Genomic DNA, 22,736 nt, shown 5'->3' with positions numbered 1-22,736 from the left:
AAAACAACAGATTCATTTTGCACGATTATGATGAAACCACTGGAGGGTGTAGAGGAAATGAAATATCATCATGCTTCTTAAAATGAGCAGGGAAATATTTGCAAGATGATATGAACTTAATATCTGGTCTGATAAATAATTGTTCAAGCCAAAATAAAAAACACGATATGATTATAATGTACATGTAATTAATAGAAAAATTTACAAATTATCAACCACAAATAATTGTTGCCTGGGCACACTCGTGCAAAAGTGAATACAATCACAGCATAATTAAAAAGAAGAAAAAAACAATTAAAACCGAGGAAATAACATGCTCTGATTGGCGAAAATTTTTAAAGAAAGTGGAAAGAATATCTACATTGAAAGAATGGCTGTAGCTATTTTAAAAATTTTAATTCTTTATTACACTAGGATGAAAATTGTAATTTAATAAAAAAAATATAAAATACTGTATTTAAATAAAAAGTATTATACATTTTATTTTTAATAATTTAACTGAACAAGACGCTCGAATTACAGACATGATGTGGATCCAGGTAGCTAAGAGGAAACATGGTGTATATTTCTACAAGACTTCATTTGAAAAATATTTTCAAAAAGCTGACCTGAGAAGAAATACAAGGAAAAAATTTAATTTTTTCCAGATTTTTTGCCAATTGTGAGAGATAAAAGACCAAAGTAAACAAAAGTATGAAGATTTATGTACTGATCTAAAATGAATAGATGAAGAATATCTATATTTCAGAAGTATACCAACAACTGAGAATATTAATCATGATTATTTAGATTGTGAATGGACATAATATTATTACTAAACACAGTATTATTATTTTGTTGTGGATATTGTTAAAATTAACGAGTTTACAATAAATCATATAGAAAATATTGTTCTTTTTTTTGATGTTATAACTTATTTCTTATTAGTGTAGGCTAAATTTTATTATTTCAATAGGACTGGTAGGCTACCTTTTTTAGGAAGATTCTCACAATGAAAATGATGCATTATTCAAAAAAAAATTTTGACATAATATTATTTTGTTTTCTTATTATTGCTCTATGCAATTTATTTTATTATCTTGTTCAATTTAAATAATATTTTGTATTTATTTTGCTAATTTTATCTATTAAAAAAAATATTTTCACATAGACTTACTTTCTAAAGAAAACCTGCATACTATAATTTAAATAATCATAACTTTCAATTACTCCATTAATTTTTGTTCCTGAATCTTTAAAAATATTAAATTTTATAACCAGCCCGTGAAAGTTTATATTGAAATAGAAAATTCTAAAAAATAAAACTTTTTGATACTTTGGTTTTACTCCCAAGTCCAAAAACAAATTGAAGTTAATTGAGCCAAACTATTTTAAGTCCATTATTAGTAAAAATATAATATTGTGATACAAATAATTACCAGAAAAACAAAAATATACATTTTTGTACATAAAATTGAAAAAAAATGTGGTAGTTTCATCAAGAGATTTAGTGGAATAAAAGTATTTTCCATTTGAAAATAGTTTCTAGCTTGTAGGGTGATATTTGCTTTTTGGACTTAAAATATTCCAGTTTCACCATTGAGTTTTTCTATCTTACCTTTATTATTAAGTATCCAGTTCCTAACGCCTGCGACTTGTACTTTCCTGGCTGATGCGCTCCTATTGTCAGTTCTAAGTTTCATTTATCTTTAGTGTAAGGTACTTTTGGTTGAAAACCAAATGTGAGGAAATCATTGACAGATGATGATTTTATTTGGTGAAAATCCATAATAAAAAACTGGAAAATGAAAAGAAATATATTTTTAATTTTCTCTAGTTTTATTTAGACATAACAGTATTTAGATACACAGTACCTTCTTCAGATGTTACAGAATACTAAAGCTAAAATGTTAGATATAAAGAACAAGGTAAATGCAATAAATCAGTAGCGATAAAGATTAAGTGCAAAAGTAAGGCGTGAACATACCTGTATGTATTAGTTACATAAATTTATCAGTTAATTTCAGAAAATGATCAGGATTTACATTTAGATTCAAATTTTATCTCTTCATTAAAAGTTCAACAAAATTTACCTTAATTGCCTTATCCCACATTGACTTGGAAAATCTATCAGGTTGTTGGATTCTTCTGGCAAAGTCAAAAATTAATTTTGTATTTTCCTCTCTCCCAAAATACATGAAGAAATTTTTTTTACTAAATTGGTTCAAATCCTCTGAAACATAATAATAATAATAATTATTGATAACAAACTTTGAATTCTACATGGATTATTTATTTATTATTGTAATTTATTAAAAAAAGATTCATAATGTACTGAGAAAATCTTTTTACTTTTTTTGCAGAGTTTTAATTATCTGGATTATAATATTTTATACAATCAATTCTGTATTTCACAATGAAATTTATTTAAACTTATCATAGAATTCTTTTTGTAATTTGATAAGATATACTACTGATGGTAAAATGTAATACATTTACTGAAGAACAAAGATCACATGAGAAAAAAAAGAATACCGTAGACAAACAAAAACTTAGGAAGAAGCTGCCAAACAATATTTTTGTTTAGTTAAAAATATATCTAAATAGATGTGTGTTCTCAGTTGCGGCAGGGTGGGATGTACTGGCCGGTTCATCGATGTGATCATGGTCGGTGGACGGTTCACGTGTGACCAGTGGGTATTTCACAGTGAAATTTTGCGGGGCGACAGCTTTAGGCCAAGTATGAGCCTGTCTCTGTGGTAGGCTGCAGAGGCTCCTGCTGAGCCATCCAGTTGAAGCTACATAGCCAGTGCCTCAGAGCAAGAAGGCGACTGCAAAGATTGTTAGGGGTGGTGACTGTCCAGGCATCCTCCAAGCTAGAGGGACACTTAATGAAGCCAGGCGTGCACATAGGACAGGTCAAGCTAGAAGAGTTAAGTGGGCTGACCTGCTTTGAGATTTCCAAAATAAATTATAGGATGTAAATTACATTCACGAAGAGACATTGATTCTTACCACAATGTAGTTGTGTCTAAATGTGAAGTTGGGTACAGAAGATAAAGAAAAAATGGGATAATAAAGACAAAAAAAAGGACATGAAATAAAAATTGGGACAAACATAACATCATAACTATTATAAAAAAGACTTTGCAAAAAATGAATGGATAAAATTAACAGAGGAGAATTACATATTTTACATTCACGTTTGAAATTTTTTCCACTTAACTTTAATAATATAACTGATAAGTCCGATGAACTCTTTCCTCAAAATATGTCAAAGACTGAAACATGCTTCTAGGGAAAATGGTGCCTAAAGACGCTTGTCAATTGCTGCTGGAGAATGAAAAAGGGTATTCCTGATGATGATTCAGAAGAAAACTAAAGAAAACAGATATTAGGTAAGGTAATATCATAGGCTATGTAATTTGATTAATATTACATATATTACATATTGATTATTATTACATATTATGTTATTACTTAGGCTATGTAATTTTTTGATTAGGCTATGTAATTTGTTAATCAGTTTTTCTTTAAATTTGCGTTACAAAATGCCCTGCCCACCACATAAAAAGTACTCACCTTATTATTATTATTAGGTAAAAGTATTCACCTTATTAAATGCATATAACTAGAATAACATTTTTTTTTAAAACGGTGGGAATCGACAAGTTGTTGATGTTTATTAAAGTTAAAATTTTTCTTTAAATTTAACAATACTGTGATTTTTAAAAATTTTATTTGAATTTTTTGATTATTTTATATAACCACTAGAAGAGGAGTGTATGTATTGATTTATAGAAGTAAATCTGATGTAAAATCAAGTCTGTAACACTTATATTGAATGCTACGATAAAAATTATTTGAATTGCACAAAAAACACTATATATTAAAAGCATTTCTCTATAGTGTAATTCATGGTAATATGTTTTAACAATACATAATTGAGAAGAGAGCAATTTGTTTTTATTTTAATGAGGAATGGTAAATATAATTCTCTATTTAAATCAAATGTGCGATTTATTTATTTTGTAATTATTATTGTCAGAAATAATGAATTAAGGTGATCAATATCAATTATTAAATTTCACAATATTAACATATAATTTATTCTGATAAAAAAATTGTTAACTTTTGTCGGTGTTATGCTAACGGGTTTAATATACTTTTTTCTTATTTACAGCCCTGTTTGCCGTGATTACAGCTTTTCTTGTTCATTAACTTTAGCGGGAGGAATCTGAAACAATGAGCAAGAAATATTCACCAGATTACAGTTAAATTATTTAATATTGTACGAGAAATGTATCTTAGTGTAAACATAAGTACAATATTAGTTAAATTTAGGAAAAACAAGTTTTTATTTTCAGTAAAACTTTTTAGTTGTATACAAAAGAGAAAGCTTCTCTTTGAAACCCTTCTCTGTCTCAGTCATCGGTTAAAAATAAATAGTCTCTCCATGTTTGTGTAGAATACTTGTACGCTAGCAACATTATGCTAATTAGTGCAAATCTTTTTTTCTGCGTAGAATTGTTAAGTGATGGCCAAGATTGCCAACAGTTGTAGTGGAAATTCTTGTTAGATTTACAGTCCTTTTTCATCTTTATTTTAATTGAACATTGTGCAGCTATGTAAGACTCTAAATGTTTAAATAATAATTATGAATTTGTAATTTTCAGAATTCCTAAAGATTCTCTTCAAACTTCAACAATAATAAATACACACAAAAGAACAAGTATAATGTATATTATATCACAAATTAACTAGTATTTATTCCTGGTTTGTAAAATATAACTTTTCAAATTATTAGAAATATTCTTTAATTACAAATTATTAGAAGATTCTTTGTTGTAATCACACACTATAATTTATTTTCACCTGGCTGATGGTGTGGCTTAGACCCGGTTATTAACTTAGTTTCTTTGGCAGTACTACTTTAATAGAATACAAAATAAAATATTAAAATGATTTTTCATAATTCTGACAAAAAAATCAATGAAATACACTATTTATATTTTTAATTGGTAGTCATTATTAGTTGTAAGAAATTAATAAACTTAATTGCGCTTATTATATTTATTGCTCAGGGTAATAATCGCTTAGAAAGCAAGTTAGAATTTTTTCTGAATCCTTTCAAATTTTAGTTCTTTTGTTCAATATTTATACTACCCCTCTTTTTCTTTTTTTTTTTTGACATTAGTTTCATTTCCAGTTTTATAAACTAGAACTAAGAAACCTAACTATTGTATATCGTTTTTTTTTTTTTTTTTACTAATGCATCACTTCTGAATAATTAATTATTTTTTTATATTTGTAAACAGATTATGATTTTTAAATTCAAGAATTAACTTTATCTTTTATTATAGCATTCATTATTTTCAATAATTTTATTTACAGTTTTTAATTTTATAGAAGACCTTTTGTTATAAATCCAGCTGTAATTTGGTAATAAATGTAATTGATTCAACCTAATGCATAAATTAAAAAATGAATACATAATGCTTTCAAAAAAAAGGAAAAAGAAAAGAGACATTCACGTTTAATTAAAAACGTAAAAATTAAAAACATAGAAATTATGTTTAATTAAACATTAAAAATTCAAACAAATCAGGACGTAGATAATTTGAATTCTCAATACATTAAAATTTTTGAACATACAGTATATTATTATGAAATAAACATTATAATAGAACCCTAAAATTAATTATGAACAACCAATAAATATAAGAGTCATTTATATATTTTTACTGTGGGTAGAAGAAAGTTACAGCTTGAACAATATAAATTCATAAGTTGAATAAACTGCATACAAATATCTTACAGCAGAATATTTTTAGATGGCCAGAATCATAATTAATAGACTATTAATAAAAATATTTATTTTTAACAAGTGAAAAGTTGTTTGAAATATCCACAAATTCTTGGACGCATCATTAATCTACATTCTATTACTGTAAGATTTTTAACTTTTTTATAACAAGAGTAGCCGCACAAGATCTTTAATAAGACTTGTAATGAGTCTTTAAGGCTGAATGTTGATGTCATATTTGTTAGAATCATTTTCACTAGCGTAAATTTATTTTACGGATTTTCCAATCGCATCATTTTTTTTTTTCATTTTGATCATCATCTTATCTCAACCCAAGAATTGAATGACTGAGATTCATTCATCTCTTTAACCTTTTATAGGGTACAACTCTGGGGCCTAAAAAAATATATTTTTTTTACTTGGTTGGTAGACTTAAGCATTAAATAATGTAATTTCCATCAAAAGTGGACATCCATTACCAAATCTGTGGCAGTCAGGCCTTGGTACATACATATATGTACCACGGACCATTCACAGTCAGTGCACTTACCATGTGGGCAGTGATACATATGTATACCATATACATTTTTTGTTATTTTTTGTAACATTCTTTTTTTATTTTAAAAATAAAATAAGAACAAGAAAATTGATAATACAAAATGTCTATTACCCATAAAAATATTATTAATTTATTTAGATTAGCCTTTTTAGAGTCCATTTTTTCTTTCTCTGTATGTAAATAGGAGGGTAAGTCAATTATTATCTGCAATTTAGTTATATTTTTGTTTATGTAGTACTGTCGTGTTGCGTAGATGATGCATGCGTGGTTTAAGTTTAGTATGTCTGGGCAGATTTGATGATGCAGATTAGTTCCTTTATCACTGCCCTGCTATTAACCATGGCTGCTCCGCATTCTGTTAGCACCAAAGAAGAGCAACATTCAGTGATCCGTTTTTTGTGGTCAGAAGGTATATCAGGGGTTGAAATTAATCAGACTTTTGCTACAGTACAGAAACAGTGTGTTGCCGCAACAGAGTGTCTACGAATAGATTGAAAAGTTCAAAAATGGTCGCACAAGTGTTACACATGACGAAGGAGCCGGATGTCTGTTTAACCCCACAAATGAGGAAAACATTGACTGAGCACGTGACATGGTTTTCTTAAACAGACAAGTAATTACTGATGAACTGGCACATCGTCTGCAAATTAGTCACGGTTCTGCCTACGAAAACATCCACAACAGACTTGGGTTTCATACATTCTTGCAAGATGGGTACCAAAACAACTCACACAGTCGCATAAACAAACGCCCTTGGACATCTGCCAAAAACATTTGGATCGCTATGGTAACGAACGGGACATCATCATTGGTGACAAAACATGGATCCAGAGAGAAAATGGCAGAGTATGGAATGGAAACACCCAAAAAAGTTTCCCTGCAAAAAAATGTTCAAGTCCCAACCATCCGCAGGAAAACTGATGCTTACGGTTTCTTGGGACTCACCAGTAAAGGCCCAGTACTGGAACATTATGAGAAAAGGGGCACGAAAATAAACAGCGTGCGTTACAATGAGATGCTTACTGCCATTTAACACAGTGTTTGTCAGTCAGATCTTGTGATAACAGCCTTATAAGCGGTGTAACCGCTTCCTGTTAGCGCCTTAAAATATCGACTTTTTTTGAAATATAAATTTTCCTTTGTTATTAATTAATTAACTTTTATCTCGATTAATTTTGAATTATTACTCTTCCATTTTATATGAGAATAAAGTTAACGCGTCAAATTAAAACAGATAAACACGCAGGATCAGCCCTACCGTTTTTGCCGCCGTAGGCAAACCCCAAAAATTCCACCCCAAGCTTAAAAAAAATGTAAAAATTAAAAAAAAAAAAAAAACAGAATTATAAAAAACCATGTTAACCAGAAAAATGGCATATAACTAAATTAAGATAATAATACTACTACAGATTTACCGATAATTATTTTATTGAAAAAAAAATTACATTTTTAACGAGTTACCGACAACTAAAACTAGTACCTACTACTTTCAGAGAAGATTTAAATACTCTATTTTCTAGATTCAAGTAATCGAAATATATTTTTATGACTTGTCGCCTACCTTGCCTACTGCCTTGGGCCGGCCCTGAAACGTGAAAAAATATTAATTTTACCGTTTATCGAAGAACAGAATGAATTTTTCAAACATAGTTTACAGAAATATACGAAGAGAAAAACAACTTTTTTTTTTAGAATTTTGATACGTTTGTTAACTTAGTGGTATTACAGATATTTCCATTGAATATAACTCTCATTGTTTGAAAACCTACTTAGATTTACGCTGTCACTAATTTGAGTATAAATTAAATTGTAGTCCTGTTATACATTTCACTGTATCATCAACTTGGAAATGCATTAATCAACAAACAAAAACAGAATAAACCTTTGTAAACCTTCTCGTGGAAACTAAATTCTTACATAAAGTTACCGAGCCGGCGTGCAAATCCTAACTTTAAACATGGATAAAGTTTGTGCGATCCACTTCTCAGTAAGAAATAACATTGCTAATTGCATAAATACTATTCTTATTAATAGTAACATTTCTGTTGTACATTATGTAAAATGTTTGGACCGTTTAATTAGGTAGCAAATTATAACGAGACGACTAAACCGATTTCATTTACAGCGAGTCAAATCACACTGTGTTGCTTTCAAGCGTTTTAATAAAACGCTAACTTGCATCATCGTTATCATTTATTACGTTTACGTATACCCTGTCTAAAATATAATACTAAGTTTTGCAATTACGGCTATATATTGTAAAAGTTCTTAAATTCTTAATTATTTTTAGGAACTTTTACAACAGTGAATACAGGGTAAATGTAGAAAGTGGATACAATTTGAGAGCGATGAGCTTTATTACAGATAGATATAATAATACTTACGGTAAACGATTAAAGAAGTATGTTGTTCCTGCATTACTTAATTCTTTAAATCACCTCAATAATGTAAAAATGAAAAAAAAATGATTTAAAAAAACTTCTCATCGAGTGGGCATTAACTATAACGTAATAGGTACTAACAGGATTCATGTTGGATTTATACTGGCAGTCCAGATAATTATAACATGATTATAGTTATATTTTTTTTTTTTTTAATGTTGATAATTATTGTAAATCAATAAATAATGTATTGTTGAATGGTTAAAGCTTAGTTATTTATTTTCTTTATGTAATTGTTGCAACAAGATATTGTGTAATTCGTTGTTGTAATTAAGTATAGTTTTGTTTCTTGAATATAGTTTTAGTTACTAAATCTAATACATTACAAATATTAAAGAAATAATTTGTTCATTAGTTTTTAAGTATATAGTTTAATTTTGTTAAATTAATTTTTATAATTGTACTACTATTATAACTATTATAAAAACTAATAATATCTTTAGTTGTTACATAAAATTGGTTATTGCATTAACCACTTAATAATGTAATAATAATTCTTTAGTATATCTGTCGACAGACTTAGGTCTGACGGATGATCATGTAAGTTTTAAATTGTAAATAAAATAAAAAATAAATAAATATCAGAACTTTGTTTTGTACCGGTAAACGTGATTCGTGTAAATTGTTTAGTAAATTGTGTACGAATGCGTAACATTTGCTAAGAAGTAAATGTTATTTATTATTTTAATTAAAATTAAAAAGCAAAAATCTGGTAACAGATTTATCCCTTGTTTTGTTTAACCTCCGGAGCCGCAGTTAGGCATTACTGTACAGAGGATGAGATGAATGATTTGTAGCGTCTGTGAAAAATGCCATGCCTGACCGGGATTCAACGTCCATGTGCACGTGTGTGTGAATTCTTTGATTACTGATGAACACATGTATACATGGAGTTCTATGTGTAATCAAATGTTCTATGTGTGTGTGATTAAATAAAAAGCTTCCCCTAGTGTACCATCGGTGTATCACTTTAGTTTTGAAGGTACTATATTTTTTCACTATATTTTTAAAAATTCAGATTACGTTTAAAACGATATGTTCAATAATAAATAAACGTAATAAAATATTTTTTTTTATAGTAACAAATATTTTAATAAATATAAAAATTGTTCAATAGCCGATGATAAATATAATTTATAAAATTGTATCGGGGTCATACGCTGATGGAGGACTTTAGGAAAGAGGAATATTAGAGGTAGTTAGTTATTTTTTTGTTTAATTTTTATGGGATGACATCAAGTAAAAACAACAGTCAGTCTAGACTATGCGAGTGATGGTGTGACGGAGTGAGGGGGGTTGTTGAACAACGCAGGTGGCTACTTTCGCTCTGATTGGCTGCCGTCGGACAGTACTGATCACGTGATGGTACAATTAAAATACAACAAAATACATGTACAGTTGCTTACATGTGAGTAACAACGTTAATAGCCTTTTTTCTTATATATACACCCGACATAATTAAATTAAATTATGATTGGTCGATTATTTTATATTTACATTTTATTAAAAATAATAATTAATCTTCTTTAATTTTAATAAATATATTAAAATTATTACGATAAAATTGATCGGTTTTGTACAGTAGTTTTCTAACTAAACAAAAACTTTAATGTTAAATAATAACAGATCAAATTTTTCCAGCTTTATTTACAGTACGACCTCGTAATATCCTACACTTGTATTTTAACGAGCGTGGAATAAGAGGTAGATGAAATTAGTGAGATATTTAAAAAAAAAAACACAAAATTCTTGCCCAGAATCAAACCCGAGACCAGCAGATTTAGAAGCTAACAATTATAAAATGAAATAAAGCATTAAAGGATAAGAATAATCAGTAAAACTTGTAGTTAACTCGATTAAATTTCAGGTTCTAACAAGATGGCCAGATAAATACAACAACGTTGCGTTAAGACTAAAAACAACCTACATTCCTACATTTATGTAATCCTTTTATGTTTATAAGTACAGAAAATATAATGTTATTTAATACTTCTACAAGCATCAACTAAACATTTTGCCGACCGACCTCGTAGGTGGGGACACGGTTGGAATTTTTTAATCCAACCGTCTATAATGCATATTATAGACTTGTTTAATTATTTATCGAAATATGAGTTTATATTGCAGCGTGTAAGGCATGTGTTTATTGAAGGCTGTTTAACGCTCTACTATTAGTTTGTCAGCGAGTCTCCGACAGAAGGGCGGTATTGTCTCCATAATAACGCGGCTACTAACGGTTATTAGTCATCTCATATTAAATTTATTAATGCTTCTTATATATATTAATATCAAATACGTGTTTTTATATATTTATTTGTATCGACAATATACCGACATCCAGTTCGTCATTTACTTTTATTTTTTAAATTTTAATAAAGCTGATAAAAAAGCCAATTCTGACCGGAATTCGAACCCGGTAGTAAGTACTTAGTACTACTTTTTTACTACAGTAAACAAATTTTTTTTTACTGTTTACTCTCGTAAATATAAGTAATAACATTATCATTCTGGTAACGTTTAAATATTTTAAAATGCGAGATTTAATATTTTACAAGCGAATAAAATGAAATACAAAATACTGTAAGAATTTATTATGAAAACGTATACTTTACTTAAGAGACCACAATTATAAAAGTAAGAGTCCCTCTTGGAAAGTAAAAGTAACATCACAGTTAGTATCATCACCCCCTTTCTTAAACATTAGTCTGCCTCAGACAGCGCGAGAATTTTCTCGCTCGCTCTCTCTTCGGTGCGTGTGGGCGCGCGCAAATTTTGAGTGGTCGAAAGATCATTTAATTCCTTACCAAAAATGCACTCCCAGCAATAATTTCGTTATCGGACCTCCAGCATATTTATGCCTAATCATAGTTCTGTTAAATATTATAAGGAATAAATATAGCCAAATCAAAGTTAATTTTAATCTGACATATTTTTTATGTACCGTGTACCGATTGTTTGAAATTAATTCGTAAAATAAAAAAAATTATATTACTCACCGTGACAGGAGAGCAATCCCATCTAGATATTTTTAAACGTTCAAGTTCATCGACGCATTGCATTTATAAACTTTATTCAAACTTTTAGTTAAGAAAATATCTTCCCGTAAATGATGTTTTTAAAAACAATAAAAAATATAAACTATAGATTTTATATTTTAATTTATGTAACTATATATACATATACCTACACAAAATGATATAGGAAGAAAGTGAAAAAACTTGGGAACCGATTCCAGAGCTTGAAATTAAGAAGTTCTACAAACTTATGTCCGAAAAAAATTTGTTATAGAGTTACGGCTGGCGAATTCGCTAAGGAGAATTAGGAAGAAGCAGTTTCACGTAACTACCCTTTTGAAAACGGAAATGAAGTTCAGTCGTACAAATGACAACTTTACTTCTTTCACCGCAGGGAAGGCTGTATATACCTGTACAACAATTCCAGCCGCGGAGTAATTCGTTGGTTGTGTATACATTAAATAACTGCCAAGTAATAAGTAACCAAGTATCTTACTTGAAATTTACATTGAATTAATCATTCATTATATTGTTGCAATAGTTTCATACTTTTAATTAAGTTCACATTTTTAATTGTATATTAAATATGCTGCCTAGCTAGAACAGACGTAGAACTTACTATTGTTATTTCTTCAACATTTTAAAGGAAATTAAAGATTCATACATTAATAATTTTAACAATAATTAAGTTCGTTCATTAACAATTAAGAAAAAAATGACAGATGTTTACATTTAAACAAGCGGACAAATGAATCGTACTTTATTTATGACACATTTATGACTAATCATGTCTCTGATAAATATAACAATAAAAAATAATACAATTTATTATTTTTTAATTTCTGAAATTAAAAAAATGATAATAATAAAAAATTTATAAAAGACAATTTTATAAGATGCCAAAAAAATCATATACACCGGGCCCCATAAAATATTATTGGTGGAGACAATCATTAATTTTTAAAGTTTAATTCTTCACTTTTAATAAAATGCCTACAAAGATTTTATGACTTCCAAATTACTTTCCTATAATTTTTATTTTTATGAAGGAACAGCCTGAGAGTGTAAATGCAGAAAAACGATTTTGTGAGCGGAACAGTCGAGGAATCGATAATTATTTAAATTAACGGGTTGGCCAATTAGCTTTATTTTTGTTACGAGTTAATAATTAATAAATGAATAAAATACAATGAAAAAATTTCAGCCTATAACTAGCCCAAATATAAAACAGAATAATAGCATTTCCTGAATGATGCTGAGGAAACACGTACGACGGAGAGAGTAGTAGCGTCAATGGAAAGTTCTGGGTTTAATCCCAGCAAGATTTGGTATTTCTCATATCCTACAAATCTCGAATGAAGGAGTGATAAGTTAAATGTTAGCGCATTACGCCATTATTTACCATCGGCTGTGAAATTACATAACTAATAACTTCGTTATAAATACAAACTTGTTTAAATCTGAGTCTTGGTTCAACAAGCGATTTTTTCAGCATTTTAATAATTATTTTTCTCTCAGATTTCTCACCGCGTTTAAGTCACATAATGTTTGAGGTATGAAGATCCGAATATTAGACAATTTAATAAACATTAATCTCAGATTATGTTTAATTTGAATTATAATTAATTTCTGAATTTTGTTACAAGAAAATCTCTCTGATAATTCGAGTACTTAAATCAAGCAATGATTTATGTAAATTTTACGGATAAATAAAATATGTAGGTCCGGTTAATCAGGAGATCGGATGTATAAGATCAGTGATCATTTTACTAACTGTATTATACAAATAAAAAAATTACCATAAACAAAAAGGTTATTTAAGATTTGTCAAAGTTCTCTTAGATTTGTCATCGCTTTTAAGTCGTAAAATGTTTGAGATATGGAGGTCCGAATAATCAACGTTTTAATAAACATTAATCTCAGATTATATTTAATTTGAATCACAAATTATTTCTGAATTTTGTTACAAGAAAATCTCTCTGATAATTCGAGTACTTAGATCAAGCAATGATTTATGTAAATTTTACGGATAAATAAAATATGTAGGTCCGGTTAATCAGGAGATCGGATGTATAAGATCAGTGATCATTTTACTAACTGTATTATACAAATAAAAAAATTACCATAAACAAAAAGGTTATTTAAGATTTGTCAAAGTTCTCTTAGATTTGTCATCGCTTTTAAGTCGTAAAATGTTTGAGATATGGAGGTCCGAATAATCAACGTTTTAATAAACATTAATCTCAGATTATATTTAATTTGAATCACAAATTATTTCTGAATTTTGTTACAAGAAAATCTCTCTGATAATTCGAGTACTTAAATCAAGCAATGATTTATGTAAATTTTACGGATAAATAAAATATGTAGGTCCGGTTAATCAGGAGATCGGATGTATAAGATCAGTGATCATTTTACTAACTGTATTATACAAATAAAAAAATTACCATAAACAAAAAGGTTATTTAAGATTTGTCAAAGTTCTCTTAGATTTGTCATCGCTTTTAAGTCGTAAAATGTTTGAGATATGGAGGTCCGAATAATCAACGTTTTAATAAACATTAATCTCAGATTATATTTAATTTGAATCACAAATTATTTCTGAATTTTGTTACAAGAAAATCTCTCTGATAATTCGAGTACTTAAATCAAGCAATGATTTATGTAAATTTTACGGATAAATAAAATATGTAGGTCCGGTTAATCAGGAGATCGGATGTATAAGATCAGTGATCATTTTACTAACTGTATTATACAAATAAAAAAATTACCATAAACAAAAAGGTTATTTAAGATTTGTCAAAGTTCTCTTAGATTTGTCATCGCTTTTAAGTCGTAAAATGTTTGAGATATGGAGGTCCGAATAATCAACGTTTTAATAAACATTAATCTCAGATTATATTTAATTTGAATCACAAATTATTTCTGAATTTTGTTACAAGAAAATCTCTCTGATAATTCGAATACTTAAATCAAGCAATGATTTATGTAAATTTTACGGATAAATAAAATATGTAGGTCCGGTTAATCAGGAGATCGGATGTATAAGATCGGTGATCATTTTACTAACTGTATTATACAAATAAAAAAATTAACATAAACAAAAAAGTTATTAAGTATGATTTTTTTAAACTTTTTAACACTACTACATAAACGACAAAATCATTAATAGTACAACCATATTCTTGAATGAGAATTTAAGACTGACTTTTTTTTTTTTTTTTTATTCATCTTCCTTACTGGTTGGAAGATTTATTATGTAAAAGTATTGAATAAGTTAAACGCAACGGGGTAAAATAAGAGATGCCTAACTTGGCGGGTAAAGAGTAAACGGTGAAGAAAAAAATCAGTATAAATGGCAACATAGCATTTGTCAATCACAAAATGTTAGAATTGTTTCATATACAAGCTCCCTCCCTATTAAGAATAGTATTCTCTGTATAGTAACCGAAGCGCGCGCGCACAATTTTAATTATATATAAATACTGAAATATACTGTTCTATATAAATATAATTTTTTTTTTCTCACTCAAAATTTGTTATAGCAAAACCTTTGTAATTACAAAAATTAAATCAGATAAAATTTTCAAATTTTTGAGAGAGAGCACTATTTAAAAAATACACTATTCAAAAAATATCACTATTTACAAATATTCACTATTTCCTTCGCTATTTAAAAATATTTTCTTGAGTGACAGAACAATGATAAGTTCGTCAAACTACCTATCCTCTTAAATCTATTCATTTATGAATATTTAACGACACGAATGAGATCGGTGAACAAACGGTAAGCTACTTGGGAATCAAACTAAGGAGCTCCAGTAAATCAGAGTATATTTTTGATAACGATACCGATGCAAATTTTTTCTTGCGTAGCACGTTTCATTCTCGTTACCCGACTTAAAAATTGTTAATATATCTAAAATGAAATATTAAATTCGATACTTAAAAACTCTCTTTTTCCTCGTGAAATACATTTTGCTTATATGAGACAGTTAATTTGATACACAATATATTTTACTTTCCTTCTTAATTAATGGTCGAATAACCTAATATATATAACAAATATATAACGTGATTCGTTTTATTTATTTTTTCGACACAGTTTCACTGCTATTTAGATACATTATTAAGATAAATAATTATTAATTTATTTCGTAAAAATAAACAAGTGTAAACTGGATTCTAACATTTTTAATTATAAATATTTTTAAAATGGAATATTGAGTAGATACTAATTTAGTAAATACAATGACAGTAGTTGTGTGTAAATAACGAACAGAATAAAGACGGTTTATCGGGTGTTACATCGCACTCAATAATCTCAAAGAGGAGGTTTAATAAAATATTTTGTGTATGTGTTTATGTGAAATTTTATTTAAGGTGTATTTACATTATACTGAAGTGCTTTCTTGTTCAGTAATTCTAATCTTTATACGAAAGAATTTTTGTTAAAAATATTGCTTAATTTACTCGTATTTTATTTGAATAATACAAACAAAGAATAAAATAACTGCAAATAATTGTTTAAAAAATTCTAATATTAAAAAAGCAAATAAAACATACCTTAATCAGTAATACGGAATATACCAATAGAGATGTACAATGGATGCGTTGATTAGGTTAAACAACACTGTTCACTAGAGGCTTTAAATACGGTGAATTGAGTAATCTACGTCCGACAATTTCCCGCCAATAACTGCATGACTATTTTTCTTTAGTTTCAATCATGGCGTTTGTCTTCCTTCACCCCTCCCGTACCTCAACGACCGTCGCCGATAGACACAACAACCACACTTTTAAACAACAAAATTATTCCATTTTAAATTTGGTTCGCAAACTGCTTCTTTCACCCTCAATTTTTTTTAACATCAGACCATCCATTATGCGTTGTCTAATACTAAATTACTGTTGTTATTTTTAAAATTTATTATCAATCTTGCGGAACTTATATTAATGAGAATAAATTTTCACTTACACTATAAATGTACGTATTACTCTAACAGCCAACCAGACACAAAGGGGTTATAACGAGATTTTCACTTATTATTTAATTACACCTAATAATCAGTTTATATAAGTAATCAAGCTAGTATAGTAGATATAAATATAGTACATGTAAATACGGACCCTCACCCACGCGTACATTTTTTATTATTAACTATTACTGTGTTTGTCTAAATATGAAATCAGGGATTAAAAAAAAAATAGTATTATTTTTTTTTAGATGTAACGTGACCTCTACAATATTAGAGAGGTAGTTGCTTACCTGCTAGACTAAATGTTCCGGATTCGTTACTCGGTTAGGATCTGGAAAATTTATAATAGCGCATTCTCTAATTACTTTAATAGTTATCAGCTCAAAAAGAAAAATAACAAAGCCACATCTGTTATGACAGATTATAAAAACTACAAATGGTACGTAAAGAGGTAATGATTAGTATTATATCTAAATTTCAAAGTTATCATATCTAGCCGATTTCGGTACTTTACTGTTAAGCCCGTCTGCAATATCAAAATCAAATGGATATTGTACACCCACAGATCTATTTATTAATACACTTTATTACACGTGTAAATCCTAATTTAATTTTATTTAGATCTTTTAAAATATATTTCGTCGTTCTTAAATAATACTTGGCTCTCGATGAATGAAACAATCCAAAAAATAAACTGAAAGTTCATTAAATAATATGGAATTAGATTTAGACGGATTTCGGATTTTGTTGGATTTTTTAATCTATTTTGTCATCTCCGTAACAGAAAAACCGAATGATATACTGAGGGTTTTGGGTCCGATTCTTGGCTTGAACGATAGCTGACATGTTTAATGTTTTTCTGGGTATTATCAATTAAAAAAAACGTTACCCTTAGGCTGAAAATCTAAGAGTATTTCTCAGCTTGGCAAAAGTTCGTAGCGTAATATGCTTATCCGGCTATCAGTTTTATTCATCACATTAAGACCGTGTAAATGAAAATAAAAAAAGTTAAAAAATTCAATAAAGTCGAATTCGAACCGATGTGCCTTCCCCTTGTAAGATCCAAATATTTCATTAATTAAAATTTATTTTGGCTATAATTCTGGAACCGATGAAAATAAATATCACTTATGACATATCGTTAAAAATCTCTCATCGAGGGCTTATTACTGCAGTTAAGAAAAATTTTTAAATTCAAATTTTTTTGGACTTTATTGGTTCAGTCGATTGCAATCAAAAGGAGAGGTGCACAACTAGATGTTACAACAGTCCTAAATCCAAAATTTCAACATTCTATGGCTAATCGTATTTGATTTATGCGAGATGCATACATACGTACGTACAGACGTCACGCCGAACTAGTCAAAATGGATATTTCTGTTGAAATTTGAAAACAGGAATTTTTCGTGATCACAATACTTTCTTTATTTCGTACAAGGAAGTAAAAAAGCCTAACAATTTAAATAAAAAGATGGCTTCTTAACAAAGATAGAGTGAAAAAAAAAATTACTAACCGATAACTTTGCTCATAATTTTGATTGTGAGAGGGAGTGTACGCTTGTGTATTACACACAAGCCTCCAGTCTGTGTGGAATGTAGAGTAGTAATTAAAGACTATCAGACAGTTACTCTACCAAAATAATTATTTATTTCTTAAAAAGTACTTTTACAAAATTAAAAACAAAAGTTATCGTAATCTTTTTTTCCTAATCAACAATTTTGCACAATACAAAAATCAAACTGGCGAGTTACAAATTCATGATTATACTACATTGTAAGTATGTAAAATGCGTACTATTATTTTTACGAGTATATCGAGCGTAAATTTTTCTTTAGTTTGATAATGATTTAGGGCAAAAAGAGGTTTGATATTTGCTCATACTTTGCTTAACCCACGAGTACAATACAATAATTTTATTTCCTTGGTTAATTATTTATTGGCCGATTAACCTAAAATGTATAACCAACCTATAAATTAATAAATGTTTCATTTCTGTTTATTTTTGGGATATTATTTCGCTGGTATTAAAAATAGAAAACAATGTTAGAAATGTTTGGATATAAGAGATAAATAGTAATAATTTATTTTGTAAAAATAAGAGTGCAAATTGTATTCTAAAATTCATTACGTGATAAGTATGGATAAAACAAAAAAAAATAATGACACTTATTTTAAGCTATATTACAATAATATTAATATAAAAAAGACTTACATCAATGAATAATGAGATCATCTAACTAAAATAAACAATGTTTAAGAAATAATAATGGTAAACAAGAATCACGACAGACACAACAATCCAAATTGACCTGCGTATCGCACGCCATCTGTAATTTCTTTCTAATTAGCCCGAGACTGCAGGATATCATACGCTTCGTTCTCTCACACACTTAATTTTTTCTGTCGTTCCCCACCACTGCAACTAGCGTTGCGTTCAAATGACAAATCTATGCTACTACCACAGAAAGAAATGAAAATAAGCGCGCCCTGTAAAATGAATTTCCTATACTACACCGTTTCATCTCTCATAATAACAACCGACACCGATAACTGAATATTAATTTTTTTCAGATTTGAAAACTTTTATCTAGAATAATAATAGAAACCAAATTTTCGCTTAAACTTATGCACACGTTAACAAAGGAACGTAACCAACGATAATGATAAGATTTTAAATTATTTCGTTTTACCTAATATTCAATTTACGATATAATTTACACTGACGCATATTTTATAATTGCACTTGGACATAAAATAAAACACTACTGAGCGTCCGTTATAATGTTTTGCTTTTTTACTAAATACTGCTATTATTTCTTTTAATATAAAAACAACAGTTTAAAAAATGTAATAGTGTAATTAAAAATAAAAATCTTATGTCACCAGTTTAGTGTCACAGAAAGTAGCGTGCTTGCCTGCTACACCAAGGGCGTCGGATTCGATTCCTTGTCAGGATCTGAAGACAATTTTACAACTTAATCCATACAATCTTTAGTAATTAATCAGAAAAAACACACAACAGGAACATTTGTTTTAATATAGATAATAACAAATATTAATGAATAGTACATAAGGGACTCACGATATAAAACGATTATTACTAAACTTATCTCAAGCAGACTACCGTATTTCACAGTACAGTCCAGCCGTCTATAAAACAAATACACATTTAGTAAGGATTTATTCACAAATTATACTTAGAAATCACAAAGTAATTTTTCGCGTCTCGTTTCATTTTTGTGATCGATTTTGTCACCTCATTAACGCAATAAAGAAACCAACTTATATACTGAAAGTCACGGGTTTGATTCTTGATTTGGACACCGGATCACAATTTGTTTAGCCAGGTTTCACATATTAAAAATAAGAATAAACTGAAAATCTCGGGTTCAGTTTTCGGTTTAGAATTAGTATTTTCTCAATAATTACATCTACGTATAATGCTTATGAGAAAACAAAAAAAATAAATTAAATAAGCCGGTGAAAGCAAAATTTTTTTATTTAAATTGTTTAATTATTTTGTTAATCGTCAGTAAAAATCATAGCCTATAAAATTTCACATGTATTGCGTGTTTTTTTTTTCATTACAATTCTTTTAAGTTTATGAGTAAGTTAATGTTATTAATATTTCAGCACGTATCAACTAATGACGTCGCCAGTCGCCGAGGTGGAGTATTAATATCTTCCCTCTCATCCTAAAGGTCCCGGGTTCATATCCCGGTCAGGCCTGAAATTTTAATTCATTTCAAAATTTCAATAACATACTTCCACACACAACCTCCGACCTAATGTAGCGAATATTTATTTAATAATAATAAATTATTGAATTAAAATAGTATTATCGTTTCTGCGAACAGTCAGGTTTTGTACTCGTCGAGTTGAAGAGTCGTATAATTTAGTTCTTATCGTTAACCGCCCTATGTTCAAAAACAAATTTTGGAATTACTTTTAAATAACATTAAATTCTTTGTATTAAATTTATATTTAATTTTTAGAGTTCGGTTACAGGTCGGCATCAGTCCGTATGTAATATTTGTATGAGTTTTATGCATTAAAAAAATTATCTTAAATTGAGGACTCAATTAAAGAAATGTTATTAATTGCACGCATAATCCTTATAAAAAAATTAAATAAGTAAATTTAGACTTAATTTGATTCCCACAGAGTTCAATTTTTCTAATGCAAGTTTTGTCTATATATAAGTTCATTAAAAAAACTAAAGAAGAAATAAAAAAGATTGATGTAGTGAAAATTCGGGGATTCTCGGTTTTAAAAATACTTATTTGGGTTTTACCTAGTAAAAAAAAACTTACAAGTTGAAATTCGCGATTTCGATTCCCAGTTTCAGCACAAAATCACATACTTAATATTAAAATAAATATTACATAACGTCAAAGAATAGACTTGATGTTCCCTCAGAAGACATTTTTATTTATTTAACACAATTTCAATTAAAAATACTATGAATAAATTAAAAAAAAAATAAAGAAGTAAAATAAAAAATAATCCATAAGCCTCATAGCAAAGGAATTGTAAACAGCATTTCGCCGAGCAGTTCCGCCGATGATTAGTTAATTTATAAAGTTATCTCGCGCTAAATTAAACGAATATTTATAGCAATTTTTTTTTACTCGTATTGACAACATACAAGTATCTATATTTTTTCTTTTCTCAAAGAAAACCGATATGTATTGCAATGGATGAAATGAAATGGCAATTTTGTAACGTGTGAAAAGGCCATGCCTGACCGGGATTCGAACTCGGGACCTCCGGATAAAAGGCGCTAACTCTCGCGCCACGGAGGCCGGAAAACGTCACTTTCTACTCGCGCATTTTTTTTACATTATTTTTTTTTGTTTTTTCATGTTATGAATTCTGATAATAATGTAAGATAATGTCCACCGTAACTGGAAATCGAACCCAGAATTATTTACTGTACAAAAAGAACGGAATAAAGAATAAAAGAACTTAATAAAACGGAATAAAAGAACTTCAGATGCAATATTACCCTCACACTGTTTTAACAATATATACGAGTAAGAGTTAAATAAAAATATTGTGTGTACGCGCACCCTTCAATATTCTTTAATTTCGCAACACTCAAAATTTAAAATATTTTTTGTAAATCACGGATCCATCCTTTTGCATTAGAAATTTCAGGTCAACTGACACACGCTTAACTAACACAGTCGACGTATAATACGTATTAAAATGGCAACAGGACAATTTTCTGGTTATTTTTTTACTACTACCGTTCTGGTTGACAAAAATGTACATTTTATTTTACTTTATCTGATTAAATGTATCACATAACTGACATGTCCGAAAGGTTCTAGATTCGAATCCCGTTAATTTTTTACGTACGAAAATATTTATCTACTTCACTGTCATATTTAAAAAAAAAAAAACAATTTTAAGTTTGAGCATGAGCCTGTAGGCGTTAAACGATGAAATAAATATCGAACTTGCGTAAAATAAAAAAGAAATGCGTTAAACAGAGCTATGTACGTAATCCAGTCAGTTGTCCCTTTCTTATTGGAAGTAAACATATTCGCATAAGAATATGTTACGCGAATTAGCTGCATTCTTTCTTTACTGATTGTCTTTTTTTTCAAAAATATTACTTCGCAGCTTACGGGAACGCATCGATTAACAAAAAAAGATCAAACCGTTACATACAGGTAAAGTAAAACAAAAATACTAAATAATAATCGAAGTTGCCTGAATCTCCATCCGGTTGGTTCCATTCATATTTAAAAAAGGAAATATTAAATATTCAAACCGTTTATATTTAACACGACCTGCTCCTAAGAGATCGAATAAGATAACAAATGTCGAGGCTTACACAACCGCATTTCTCTACAACAAAAAAGGTCTGAAATTCTCCGAACCTGCGCGTGCGTTCCCACGCTCGGTATGGGGTAAAAGAGACAGCAATATTATTTTTCACTTAAGAT

The 22,736-nt window shown here is 28.7% G+C and overlaps 1 protein-coding gene across 13 annotated transcripts in view; it reads right to left on the bottom strand.

Moving 5' to 3' along the window:
- Positions 1 to 22,736, bottom strand: part of LOC142332333 (uncharacterized) — a 64,392-nt gene that overhangs the window by 28,534 nt on the left and 13,122 nt on the right. For 12 of the 13 annotated variants that reach the window (XR_012758256.1, XR_012758261.1, XR_012758265.1 and 9 more), the window contains exons 2-3: positions 2,073 to 2,212; positions 1,598 to 1,777 (exon numbers count right to left, since the gene is read on the bottom strand). The gene's annotated coding sequence lies outside the window, so the exon portion shown is untranslated. Of the gene's footprint in view, positions 1 to 1,597; positions 1,778 to 2,072; positions 2,213 to 18,991; positions 19,117 to 22,736 lie in introns of those variants that run through there. The other variant, XR_012758259.1, reaches the window with a different exon arrangement.

The sequence above is a fragment of the Lycorma delicatula genome, chromosome 11, assembly GCF_047948215.1.
Source record: "Lycorma delicatula isolate Av1 chromosome 11, ASM4794821v1, whole genome shotgun sequence".
NCBI classification, from domain to species: Eukaryota; Metazoa; Arthropoda; class Insecta; order Hemiptera; family Fulgoridae; genus Lycorma; species Lycorma delicatula.
The sequence above is the reverse complement of the archived record's forward strand: the minus strand, read 5'-3'. Positions and strand labels throughout refer to the sequence as shown.